We start from the raw sequence: 13,336 nt of genomic DNA on the forward strand, positions 1-13,336 counted from the left end.
AAAATTAAATACCATAAAGACATTATATATATATATATATATATATATATATATATATATATATATATATATATATTTCTAGAGAGCCACAATGAATTATAATGTTTAAGATTATTTCTACACTCCCCTCTATGACCTCATCTTCATTCCCTGTTCAGAAAGCACATGAAAAAATCTAATATTTTATACATTAAAATATTTTAAAAACACTGTCTCATGGATATAAAATTGTCTGAATTAACATTTCCAAGAGATTTCTCTATTGTTTCATTATTTGGTGTAGTGTTTACAGAGGACAATGAGTTTCAGTCTTGGGATTTCAGAAAAGACATCTCAAACTAGTATGTGCAGCAGCTAGCCAGAAACTTGGTTCCATTAGATAAATCTCATTGCATGCTGAAAACAAAATTATGCCCAACTTACTGGTATATACTCTCAGTTTGAAGATTTATGACATTAGATGTTTTTTCTAAGTGTGAAGAATATAAAAAATGGAATGTTTCTCTGAGTAATGAAACTAAACAGACTGAAATGTCCCCATTTTTCTTGACATGCAAGCCCATCTGGCATCAGCTCTGAGGGTGACCTTAACTCTTGTCAACTTCTTCCCAATGATCACATCCAAAGGGAGACCAGCCACATATTGTCTTTACAAGTGGGGAGAGGAAACCCAATTCTAAATAAATTTCTGAACCAAAACAGCCTATATTTTTCTAGTCTGTAAGTTACATGATGGTGCTAAAACAAGACCCAAAGAACTCTTTGGAACACTCTAGGTCCTCCTTCTCTTATGTTTTCTCCTCCTCCTCTGCTTCTTCCACTTCCTCCTCCTCTTCTCTTGCTCAGGCATCTGGGTCAGTCTTAATAAATGGACAGTGTTAACACTTTACATGAGCATGTATTTTCTTCTTGAAAAACTTTTTGAGTGTTCTTCCTCCATTCTGGTCACAGTGAATCATCTCACAGTGATTCCTTGGCTGATGTTATCCAGTGCTAGTGACTGTAGTCAGGAAGACAGACTATATTGAATTCAGAAGGGGAAACTGACCAGTTTGCCAAACATCTTCTGGAAGAATAGGCATCAAGAGCAGACTTTTTCACTGAGGAACTTTTATCACCAGTTATTGGGTGATGACCTCTGAAACTCACTCAATTTAATCAAATGCCTGCACAATTGACATGACACCTAACAGCAAGACTTTTTTTTATTTATTCTGAAAAAGGGACCTGTCTATCCAGTAAAGTCTGAAGACCAAGAATTCAGATTTCTCTTGCATGAATGGCAAATTCATGGGTCTATTCAAACTGTGAGTAGACTGTCATTTCCAACAGTCATCTCTCAAAAAGAGAAAGGGGGTGAGAAGCTATGATCTAGAAGAAGAAACACAGATAGTTGGCATGTGTTCCATCATTACCTCAGTCACCAGTACAGACATTATTAATCAACCATTGCACAATTTTGATACCAAACTATGATGTAACCTCAGCATGGTTCCTGCCCAGCTTCCTCCAGTCAACCAGCACTATCGAATAAGATGAAATTTTATAGACTATATCTGGCTAGAAAGATAATATGGTTGAAGCCAAGGATCTTCTTTTTTTTGTTGAGAATTCTTTACTGGTGTTCAGAGTTGATAAGAAGTTTAATATTTTCTCTTAGTAAGGATACAGTTATTGCGAAATTCTCCTTTTTTGAGAACAAATATGACTGGTAGAGAGCAGTGTTTAATACTGAGACAACTCTAAATATGACACTGGAGGATCTATATGTCTAGAAACTTCCCAAGATTTTCTTCAAAGCACCAAACTTACATGCGTCAAGCTATGGTATGAAAGTATCCAGTTCATGTGATTCAAATAACCTATCTCCACCATGGCTAACAGTGATGAAAAATGACAGATTCTCTTGATAAGGAGAGATATTCAACACCTCCCATTAAGAGTTTCTTGGTGGTAATGTACCAATAAGTTAAATGATGTGCATTCAGTTCTGTTTTTTGAGCATGGGAGAATGACACTGAGTTGATATTTGCCTACCTCATAAGACAAGAGCTTCCAGGTAAATTGGGAAGGGATCTAAATATCTTACAAACTTATTCCCCATATCTCCTTTCCTCTATCACATGGTTCCCATAATTCCAAATGGAAACTAAGCATCCATCTCTTTTGTGTTGAGTGATAGAGAACAGACTATCGAGACAGTCACGCAGAGAAAGTAAGAAATAGATGTTGATTCTCCTTGGCTATGGAGAAGGCAGGGAGCTTTGGTCCCTTAGTAACATTTCCTGTCCCAACCAAAGCAACATGTTCAGGGAGACCTTTCTGCCATCCTCGCAAACTTTCCCTGAGATAAGTTATAGAAATTGTATTTGGTTTCATCAAGAATGAATTCTGGCCAACATGAAGCATACACAGATAAAACCTAGCTCCCCTGATAGGATGGGATGTTTCTCCTTGAGCAGCCTCCAAAGGAACAGAAGGAGGAGGAGGACAGAAATGCCAGTAAGACCATTTCTTTAGGACTCTCATGCAAATCTATGCTGAGCCATGACTCTTGATTTGACCAAGTCCATCTGTGCTGGATCAAGCTTCTCTGAGAGTCAGAGAGGGTGGCAGCCCCAGGACTAGCACTGGGAAAACAAGCTGGGAAAAGCATCATTTAAATGTTACCAATGATTTTCTAATGGAGAAAAGTGTTTAATTGTTTACGTGTGTCCTCTACACTAGAAAAAAATTTAAACAATGAATTTAAAGAGGGCTCAGTGTTTTTCCTGGTCCAGCTTTCGCAACACATAGCGCTTTCAGGCTATGAAATATTTTTCAACACCAGGATTATAAATATTAAGAGGTGCCATCCAAAAACTATAAACCTCAGCTCCAACTTCTAAAAGTTCACACAATGTCAAATAAAAATTTTAATGTAATAGAAAGCATATGTTTTCTCTGGTGAACTAGGCTGCTGCTGTTCCTGGTCATGCTGCTGGTGACTAGCTCCCAATCAGATAAACTGAAGGTGCTTTCTTACTAACTCTTATCTTCTTCACAGAGATGTATTTTGGGAGAGCAGTTGAAAACAGCATGTCAACCTCACATAAAAAAATATTATCAGTTCCCAGTAAAGTTTTATCACAGCTACATTTTCAGAATGAATCTATAAAATTGCAAAGTCCTGGCAATCTATTTCATATAAGGCACATAAAAGATTTACTTTTCTAGAGCTTTCCAAGAAGGAAATTTCATTTATGGGACATAGACTACAAGATTTTTATTCTTTCAAATCATGCATTTAATATTTTTTATGAATGGTGTAGACTAATTCATCTGTTCGCTTCAGAAAGACATATCTATAAAAGTAGTACATTTCTCAACCTCCATAGGCGAGGCTTCTTTTTGCAGTAGATGGTGACTAATGACTTCTCAGTCTGTGCAGAATAAGAGACCGTGGCGTGCTCAGCTCTAAATGGGATATCTCTATCACACCTCTTTCCCCAAAGACTCAGAGACCGGTATGAAAGATGGGGAGGGAACAGATATCTTAAACAGAATATGACCAGAGATAACCGTACATATGCACACATGTATGTACAATGTTTGGGAGAACACACCTAAGACTTACATAAGATCAAGCCAGCAAAATCCCAGCATGGACCAGGGAGGAACTCACAAAGTCCCACCCCTATCTGAGGAACTATTGGCAATGATAGGTACAGGGAGAGTCAGTTTTCTTCAGGTACATGGAGCCTGAGGTTATTTCCTTGAACAAGGCAGACGGCAGCCACGCCCTCCTACAGCTCATGGTCAGATGCGGGTAACAGACAAACAGAAATACGTGGACATTGAAAATGACAAATTTTAAGATGCAGTAACAGAACACAGCAAGGAGAAGGTGGAGACAGAATGACTGGGAGCAGGGGGTGTGGTCAAAACAAGAAAGCAGAGCAGCAGGTGGAACATTGAGTCATCTTATTCCTTTATATCTAAATTAACGTTCAATAAACATTTTTACCTTCTCCTGGGAAACTTAGGTATTTCATTCAAAACTCTGCCTGGCCTCATCCTTCAGTTTAGGATGAGGTATCTGTCTTACTTGCTTGGAATATTTTCTAAATACTTCTGTTCTGATGAAGGCCCCGTTTGCAGACAACAGCTTATAGCTCAGGCTGACCTCTAGCCTGGAACTCGCTCTGCAGTCTAGGCTTTCTTTGCGTTCCTGATCTTCTTGCCACTGCCTCTGCAGTGGTGTGATTACATGTGGGTACCACTAAATCTTCTTCTACATGTTTTCTTAAAAAGCAAAAATTAACAGAGTTAACTATTAAAGTCATTAACCATGTGATCTTTAGAGTTTCTGTTATGTACTTCTAACTTTACTGCTGTATAGACCAAGAACCTAGATGGTGATATGTTTCTTTGAAATGTTTTTAGAGATACTAAAAAGTATAGCATTAATTCCCATGTATGAATAATGCATGCTTGAAAAAGAGAGTTGGGAACATAGCTCAGTCAGGAGTGCTTATCTGTCATGCAGAGAACCTTTGATTTGATCTATAATACTGTGTAAAGCCAGGTGTAACTGTGATGCCTCTAGTCCCAGCATTTGGGAGTTAGAGGCTCAGGGTCATCCTTAGCTACATAGCAAGAAGGATAGCCTATGCTAAAAACTCTGAAGAGAACGGGCAGGGTTGACTAGTTTCTGGAACCATGATATGTGTGACGACCGCACCAATTTTATTTTGTGAATTCTTGCTTTCATTTGTCTGCTTAACTATAGGCACCTATAGGAGACAGGATTCTGTTTCCCTCCATAGAGTTTTATGTACAGCCATTTCTCCTTGTGGTTCTAATTTTGCTCTACATGTTTTTATGATTGTCTTGTTATTTATGAGCAGTCAGGGTCAAGTTTCCAGTATTTTATGGTTATTTTCTTGTATTGGGATTTTCATAAATCATAACATCTTTTTTATCATATAGTTCATTTTGTCTGACGCTAATATGACAACTTCAGTTATACCCAACATAAATTTTCCTGCCCTGTAATGTGTAACGTTCTTTTGCTACAATGCATGAAAAATATTTCATGCAAATAAAAGACATCTTCCCATCTTGAAAATCCCTGTCTTTTAGCATGTGTGTTAAGATGATTCATCTGAATTATGTTGCTCACTGATGTATTTGGACTAAATTCTGCCATCTTTATTTTAGAATCACTTTTGATATCAATCAAACTCTAGTGACAATGTGACCATGAAATCTTTAGATTCAATACTCAAGTACGGAACACACTCTGTTCTTGTGGGAGGCTGTTCTCAGTGTCCAGGACAAACACAGGAAGCTCGTCTTTGACGGATGAGCCAAGTTTCTCTAATCTCTTTTACACTCAGACAGTGCCTCCTCTTTTTTGCAGGCACAAGTCTCAGTCCTGAGGTCCTGACTGGCAATAGACCTAAACTATATCTCAAGTCTTCTGGGAGCAACAACATCATTGATGCCTGTTGAGGTCCAAAATGTTGTTTTATTCTATTAAATGTGCATGTTCACAAGGTCTCCTCCTATCTGTGACCAGATCTCTTTTTCTTAGGAAACCACCCCAGGATGTGTTCAGAAATATCAATAATATGGTTGCCTAAATAAGACTTTAAAATGATAATATTAATCAACACACCAACATAAATGAGGGAAATTCTCACAAGGCTTCACCCCTAGGATAAGAGTAACAGCCGATCAATGGCTGCAAAGAGGGGGAGGATTCATTTTCTTAGCAACACTTAGCAACACTAAAATAACCTCCTCAGCAGGTTTTACTTATAAACCTATATACATACATGAATGCATGTGGGTGTGTGCTTGTGTACATGAGTGCTAGTGACCCTGTGCATGCATGTGTGTAAAACGATTATAATTAAAGAATAAGAAGCCATGTGTTTGAGAAGGAATGGAGGAACATGAACATAGAAGCAATTGAAGGGAGGATGATGGGGAGAATGCTGCAAACATTGTATTCATAATGAAAGTCTCCAAACCAACCAACCAAACACAACTCCAAACACTGGGGAACTGATGCTGTGTCAGCCGCAAAGCCTGTGTCCTTCTAAAACTCACAGTCTACTGGGTCAGCTACAACTGATAGAAGGCGTGTAGTTCTCTGAGAGGTCATGACAGACACCTGCTGCAGGTTTGCAATGGCATCTCCAAGCTCTGCCTAAACACATGGACACCAGAAGCAGGAGCTGACCTCATTTAGGGGAGGGATACAGCTTTGAGTGCAAAGTGATGGTTCCAGACAGGGAGGAGATGGAAACCCAAGGAAGGTCCGGGGAGACAAAGAGACTGAGAGGTAGATGTGCCAAGAACACAGAGTGAGGAAGTGAAGGTGGATCCAGATAAGGCTGGAGAAGGATGCAAAGAGAGGAGATGCAAGCCTTTCTAAGGATTCCCAACTTAAAAAAAAAAAGTTCTTAACTGTGTTTAACCCATTCGTGCCCTGTGGTGTATTTCTTCCCCCATAAGGCTGCTGTAAGCATTTATTAAAACAAAAAAGCTATGCAGCATGTCTGGGTCGTGGTCAGTACCCAGACATTTGTTTTTCCTTTGGTTTTTCTCAACAGTATTTATTTTAAGAAACGTCTAGTCAACAGTCTCACCCACTGGGGTTTTACTCTTCCTTTTACTTTTACTTCCATGGGGAACATAGGATGCACATAGCTCACACTTTCCCCCTTTCATTTACATGGAAATTGCTGCCTCCCATAATATTATCCTGCATCCTAGCCACAGCTCTGAGATCGAGTAAACTCTGCAAACTTGGCCAGACCAGAGGATTCGCCACACGCCACCACTACCAATTAGAAGCCACAGTGACTTGGGGCATCTTTTCAAAAGAATAAGACATCTTCCCAAACAGTACTATTGAACTCTCCTACAGAGAGAACACGCACAGGGTTCATAGCGTAACAGAACAGGTAACTGGTGTCATTCTTCTCAAATGTTATTTGGCACAACTGAGTGCTAGGTGCTCATGAGATGAGAAAGTGCCACACACTCTTGGGTGTTCTCTCAAGTTTCCAGGTATGTGTACACACACACACACACACACACACACACACACACACATATATATATGAGGTATGTATATATAAATATGAGAAATCCCTCTTACTCTTATCTACTAGATATGACATAAAGAATTGACAGTACAAGGAGATTTGGGGTTAAGAAAGGGAAGTTAGGAATAGCCAGCTCTGACTTTGTCCCTAAGATTTGATTTTCTTCCAGTACCCCTGTTGGGTCAGGAGAGGTGAATATTTTCCATACTTTGTCCATAAACGTGGGTGGTGACTTCTTTTCCTTATAGCTTATGGCATAACTGGTAAATTCTTAGTCTGGACTCTACTTTTGTTAAAACAGAATAGCGTTTCATGTCAAAAGCACTTGATGTTTGCATTGTTTGACTCTTGTCTCTTGGAGGCCTGCTCTTTTCTGAAGAGGAAACAGGAGTGGATGGGGGGGAGAGAGGAGGTGGGGGTAGCTGAGAGAAGTGGAGGGAGGAAAATTGTGGCCAGAAAACTGTGTGGGAGAGGAGTCTGTTTTCAATACAAACAAACATACATGGAAGAGGATATATCAATATTAAACTAAATAATCTTGTGTTGATCATATTTCATATCACTGCATACCCTAAAGAAAACCACTTAAGGAAATAAGGCTTTGTTCATATTCCTTCACAGATCCCTAACTTTTAGCCTCTACTGGACCTGTGGTGGGACCGGACATCATGGCAGTCTTAGTGTGGGGAAAAGGAAGTTGTTTGTCTCAGCAGACAGGAAGCAAAGAACAAGGAAAAGAGGAGGTGCCAGGTATTCTACATTCTCCAAGTCTCCACCTCCTAAGGTTTTCAGAACTTCTTAAAGCAATTCTTCCAACTTAGGTACCATCACTTTATTTTTAGCTCATGAGCTTCTGGGTGGCATTTCCTTTTTTTTTTTTTTTTAAGCCAAGTGTAGATAATACAGTTTACTGAGAGCAGCTTGGTCACTGCTATCTACTGGTTCCATAGCCATGAATGAAATCCTTCACTTTCTATCTCTCTTTATTCTCAATATTAGGGATTTCATACCCGGGTATACATTTCCTATTGGAAAGTCTAACTCCAGCAGAGGCTTGTAACTTCTTTGTTTGTCAAGAAATCTGTCTTATCCTTGGCTGACTGGCAACAGGGATGCAAAACTCCTGGGAAGCTTCACCTTGATTACTCCATAGGCCAATGTTATCTGGTGATGGTCCAAGAACTTTGCACTCTCAGAACAAATCTAGAACCATGAGATCTATACATGCAACAGCAAGATGCTCATTCCTTTATGAAGATCCATTCCCCAAACTCAAGCCATCTCAATACTATGGAAAGAAGTAATGCCATTGAAGCTGACACTTGTATTTCTACACACACTGGCTATTCTTCCATATTATACTTTTAAACATAGAGATTTTAATAACCAAAGCTATATCTATATTAACAATTTTTTAAAAAATTTAAAGTATTTCTTTCTTCTGGTCTTCCAATAGCTTATCTTAGTGACTTGGTAGCAGAACAGTATCAAGACAAGAGAGAATGCTCATGTCTCATATTCTCTAATAAACTAGAGTGTGTACACATATTCATGGATGTCATATATGGGTTTGATGTGAAAAGAACAACTTTGGATATCATTCTTCAGAATCTACACAACTTGGGCATTTGGACTCTTTTTTTTGTTTGATTTGTTCTGCAGCAGAGACTGACAGGCCTGGGGCTCACCAAGTAGACTGGGCTGGCTGGCCAGTAAGCCTGGGAATCTGCCTGTCTCTACATCTCCAGCACGGGGATTATAAGCATGTACTAACAAATCCAATTTTTTAAAAATATAAGTTCTTGAGATCTAGCTCAGATCCTTGCACTGTATAGCTTTCCCTTCCAAGCCATCTTCTTAGCCTCCTTTTATTGTTGAGGACACCCAAGCTACACAAAAAATCCTTTTCTACAAAGCTCTGACTTTATACATACTGACTTATATTTCTCATGAAAGACATTTTTCCAACTTGTTGGCTACTCAGGATCTCAACTCACCCTATGTCTAAATAATTCTGCCAGCACTATACTGAAGAAGCTAAGGGAATCGGATGCATGCTTTCCTGGCATGCCTTATAGCCATAGCAGGAACTCACAGCTCAGGTTTAGTCAATCATATGCACCCATAAAGGACTTTGGAACAGGATCTAGAGATGCCTCAAATGGGGACTATGTCCTGCAGCAACTGAAGTTTCAGGCATCTAGACAAAAGTGAAGCAATAAAAGAAGACAAAGAATTTAGTGGTGTGGCTTCTCCCACCAGTTCTAGCATGGGATGTTTGTCTTTGTTTCTGCCTGAATAGATAACACTCTACTTGTAAAACTCCTTTTCTGTTTTCGTCAACCCAAACCAATGCCTGGACCTCCCAGCCAAGAGTTCTCACTGCGTTTTCCTTATCTAAAAATTAACAGCTCAAAACTTCCAGTAATAATAGATGATCATACATGGAAGGCAGTTACCCACCAACTAGTGTTGATATCATTTCTTTACATGGGAGAAATGAAGTTTTAAAGCCAGACACATCTTTGATCTTGGAGCTCATGAACACAGACCAAAATCTGCCAGAGACTATCACCTTCCAAGGTAATAACACATCCATCTGATATGCAGTTATCTAAAGAGAAACATGTAAAAAAAAAGTTTCTCTAATGATGGAGTGTTTAATACAATTTTCCTTCCTCTTTTTAAAGTTTTCTTATTTAAGTGTATGTGTGTGCCCATGCATGCATGTGTGTGTGTGTGTGTGTGTGTGTGTGTGTGTGTGTGTGTGTGTGTGTGTATGTGTGTGTGTGTGTGTGTGTGTGTGTGTGTGTGTATGTGTGTGTGTGTCTGTAGATGTGTATGTCCATGTGAGTAAACGTGCTCTAGGAGGCTGGGAAAGAGGTTTTTAATCCCATGAAGCTGGAGTTACAGACAGTTATGTAATTGTCTTCCCAATGGGGTTGCTGAAAACCAAACATAGGACTGCACAAAAGTAACCAGTGCTTGTTTTTAACTACTAAGCCATTTCTTTAGCCCCGTACTTCCCACTTATTTAAATCAAATTTATTTGTGTGCATGGATCTCTCCCTCTCTCTTTTTCCCTATCTATCTCTCTCATTCTGTGTGTGTGTGTGTGTGTGTGTGTGTGTGTGTGTGTGTCTGTAGATGTGTATGTCCATGTGAGTAAACGTGCTCTAGGAGGCTGGGAAAGAGGTTTTTAATCCCATGAAGCTGGAGTTACAGACAGTTATGTAATTGTCTTCCCAATGGGGTTGCTGAAAACCAAACATAGGACTGCACAAAAGTAACCAGTGCTTGTTTTTAACTACTAAGCCATTTCTTTAGCCCCGTACTTCCCACTTATTTAAATCAAATTTATTTGTGTGCATGGATCTCTCCCTCTCTCTTTTTCCCTATCTATCTCTCTCATTCTGTGTGTGTGTGTGTGTGTGTGTGTGTGTGTGTGTGTGTGTGTGTGTGCACATGCACGTGTTTATCAGCATCTCATGGTGCATGAAGAGGCCAGATGACAACTTTTTCAAGTCAGTTCTCTGTCTGCTATATAAATCCCAGGGACTGAACCCAGATCATTAGGCTTGACAACAAGTAACCCTACCCCACTATCTTGCCAGTTTTAATTTTCACTTAAAAAATAAAAACAAACAAGATCTCACTGTGTATCCTTGGCTGCCCTAGAACTCACTATGTAGACCAGGCTGGCCTTGAACATACAGAGATTCCCCAATATCTGATGTTAAAATAGTGAAATTAAAGGCATACCCTATCACATCCCAGTTACCTTATACCATTAGAAGGTTGAAATCTATCACTAAAGAGATTTTTCTTCCAAATGAATATATCAAATTACAGGTTTCTTGATACTTTTACTGAAAGCGTTGCCATTGACACTTTTATTTATTCTTTGACAATTTTGTATGTATATACAATATATATTAGCACTATCTACCCCTCATTTCCTCTTTCTACCCCCTCCAGGCTCCCACAACATGTCCCCTTCCCACTTATGTGTCCAATTAGTGATACCTGCATGAGCATCAGTTGACTCCAAAAGCTACACCGATGAAGAAAAATAACCTCTGTTCCCCTAACTAGAACCAAATGCCAACAGTCCCTCAGCTGGGTGAAACCGCCTGAGTCCCTCTGAAATCAGTGCTAGAATGTTGACTGAATTTATTTTGAATAGATCTTATGCAGGTAATCATGGCTGCTGTGAGTTCCCCTGTCTCCCAGTGCTGGGGCTGTACATGCACACCAATACAGCAGACTCCTATACCCGAGTGCTAGAGATCCAACTCAGGTCCTCATGACTTCACAGTAAAGCATGTTCACTGACGTTGCCATCTCTCCAACCACAGGACAGCATTTAAATATCCCTGGATGTATGTAGCTGTAGTGTGGCATTAGCTATTTCCAGATGTATTAGCATAATCTACTCCATCTATCACAGACTAGGGGCCATGTGAATCATGGTGGCTTTCTCAAGCCATGGAAGTAATTTTCTTCTCAAAGAGAAAATAGGACCCTGCCACCTTCCTATACTACTTCCCTCTCTCTTTGCCCCTCAAGTTATCTGAGGAATCTTCTCTTCACAATGCAAGGGAGAGAAACGCATGAGATAGCCCCTGAGTAAACTCGGGAACATACCTCATCCTATTATCACTGTGATCTGAGGACACTCTACTGGGCAATGATGTGCAAATGGATTAACACTGAGACCCTTGCCATAGCACCATAAATTCAAGTACAGACTACCGACAAACCAGGAAAATAACAGACCCTCAAATCACATAGTTGTGGGTGTAGACAGTCTTTCAACCCTGGCTCTCGATCAGGGTACAGAATGTGTTGAGACATAAAGAGAGATCTACATTGATAGTAATGTTCATCCAGAGAAATCTAAAGATAGTCAATTACTTTACTGTGGCTGCCCAAGGAGATTTTCTTGCTTTACTACAAGTGAATTTCAGTCCAAAATAATCTGGTAACCTACCAGTAGACAGAATCTATCTGCATCTTAGTAGGATAAAGGAGATTTAAACCGATCATTTCAAACAACGTCCACGTGCTCATCATTAGCTTAACATCAAAGAATATACAATTAATTAGTTATGTCTGCCACAGCTTTAGAAGCAGGAAGGAATAGCAAGAATGCCATAAATTTGCTGACAGATTCTTTATAGTACTGTGTTAATTAAGCATCATCTAATTCCCGAAACTTTGCTTTGGATTCTCCATCCTTGGAAATTCTGAAGTTGTTACCTTCTGTTTCTCATATGATATTTATAATGTCCTATTCTTTATCATTTACATGTGTCTGCTTTCCCTTTCCAGGCCAATCATCCCTCTGGGCAGGAAACCATGTTTTATTTATAATTAAACTCCTTTCTGATCCTAAGGCAAGCAGTCTTCTGCCCATCACTTTCTTTAGTCTCTAAGTCAGTACTGACAACTGCTCTGGTCAAAATGTGCTATGTTCCCATTCAGTTTATATGCTGGAATCTAATATGGGATGTGAATAGTGCTGAAATACAGGTACAGGGGAATCATTTAGCCATAGGGTCTCCACGCTCACAAAAAGAATCAGGTGCCCCTTCTTGTCTTATTATGTTTTTAATTGTTTTTTTTTTCTGTTGGTTTTGCTTTGTTTTTAGTGTTTTGTGGGGGTATTTTTTTGTTTGCTTTGAGAGAGGGAGAGAGAGGGATAGATGGATGGATGGATGGATGGATGGATGGATGGATGGATGGATGGATGGAGGGAGGAAGGGAGAACAAAAGGCACAAAGTTAAGTAGGAAGGGAGGTAGAGAAGATCTGGGAGGGCTTTGTGGAATATGATTAAAATACATTGAATGAAAAATATCTTTAATGAAAAAGAATGAAATGCCAAAAAAAGATAGCTAAGGGAATTCCTTTGCTCTGTAAGGAACTGAGAGAAGTCAGCATCTATGAGGAATAGTCCCTTGATCATCGACTTCACAGCCTCAGGACCACAGGCAATCCATTTCTGGTGTTTATAAACTGTGTGGTTTAAGGCTAAGGTATTTTGTAGAGCAGTTTGAGATAACTAAATCTACTACAGTTAGAGCTGGCTAGCCTCTGGAATACAGCTGTGTTCTACATCTTCAATGATACTGGACTTGTAGATGATTTGAAGGGATGATAAAAATCATATCTGGTCTACAGTTTCATGTTTATAGCCTTTGAAATGGATTTCTGTACATGGTATATGAT

This window comes from Micromys minutus, assembly GCF_963924665.1.
Source record: "Micromys minutus genome assembly, chromosome: 24".
Taxonomy (NCBI): Eukaryota; Metazoa; Chordata; class Mammalia; order Rodentia; family Muridae; genus Micromys; species Micromys minutus.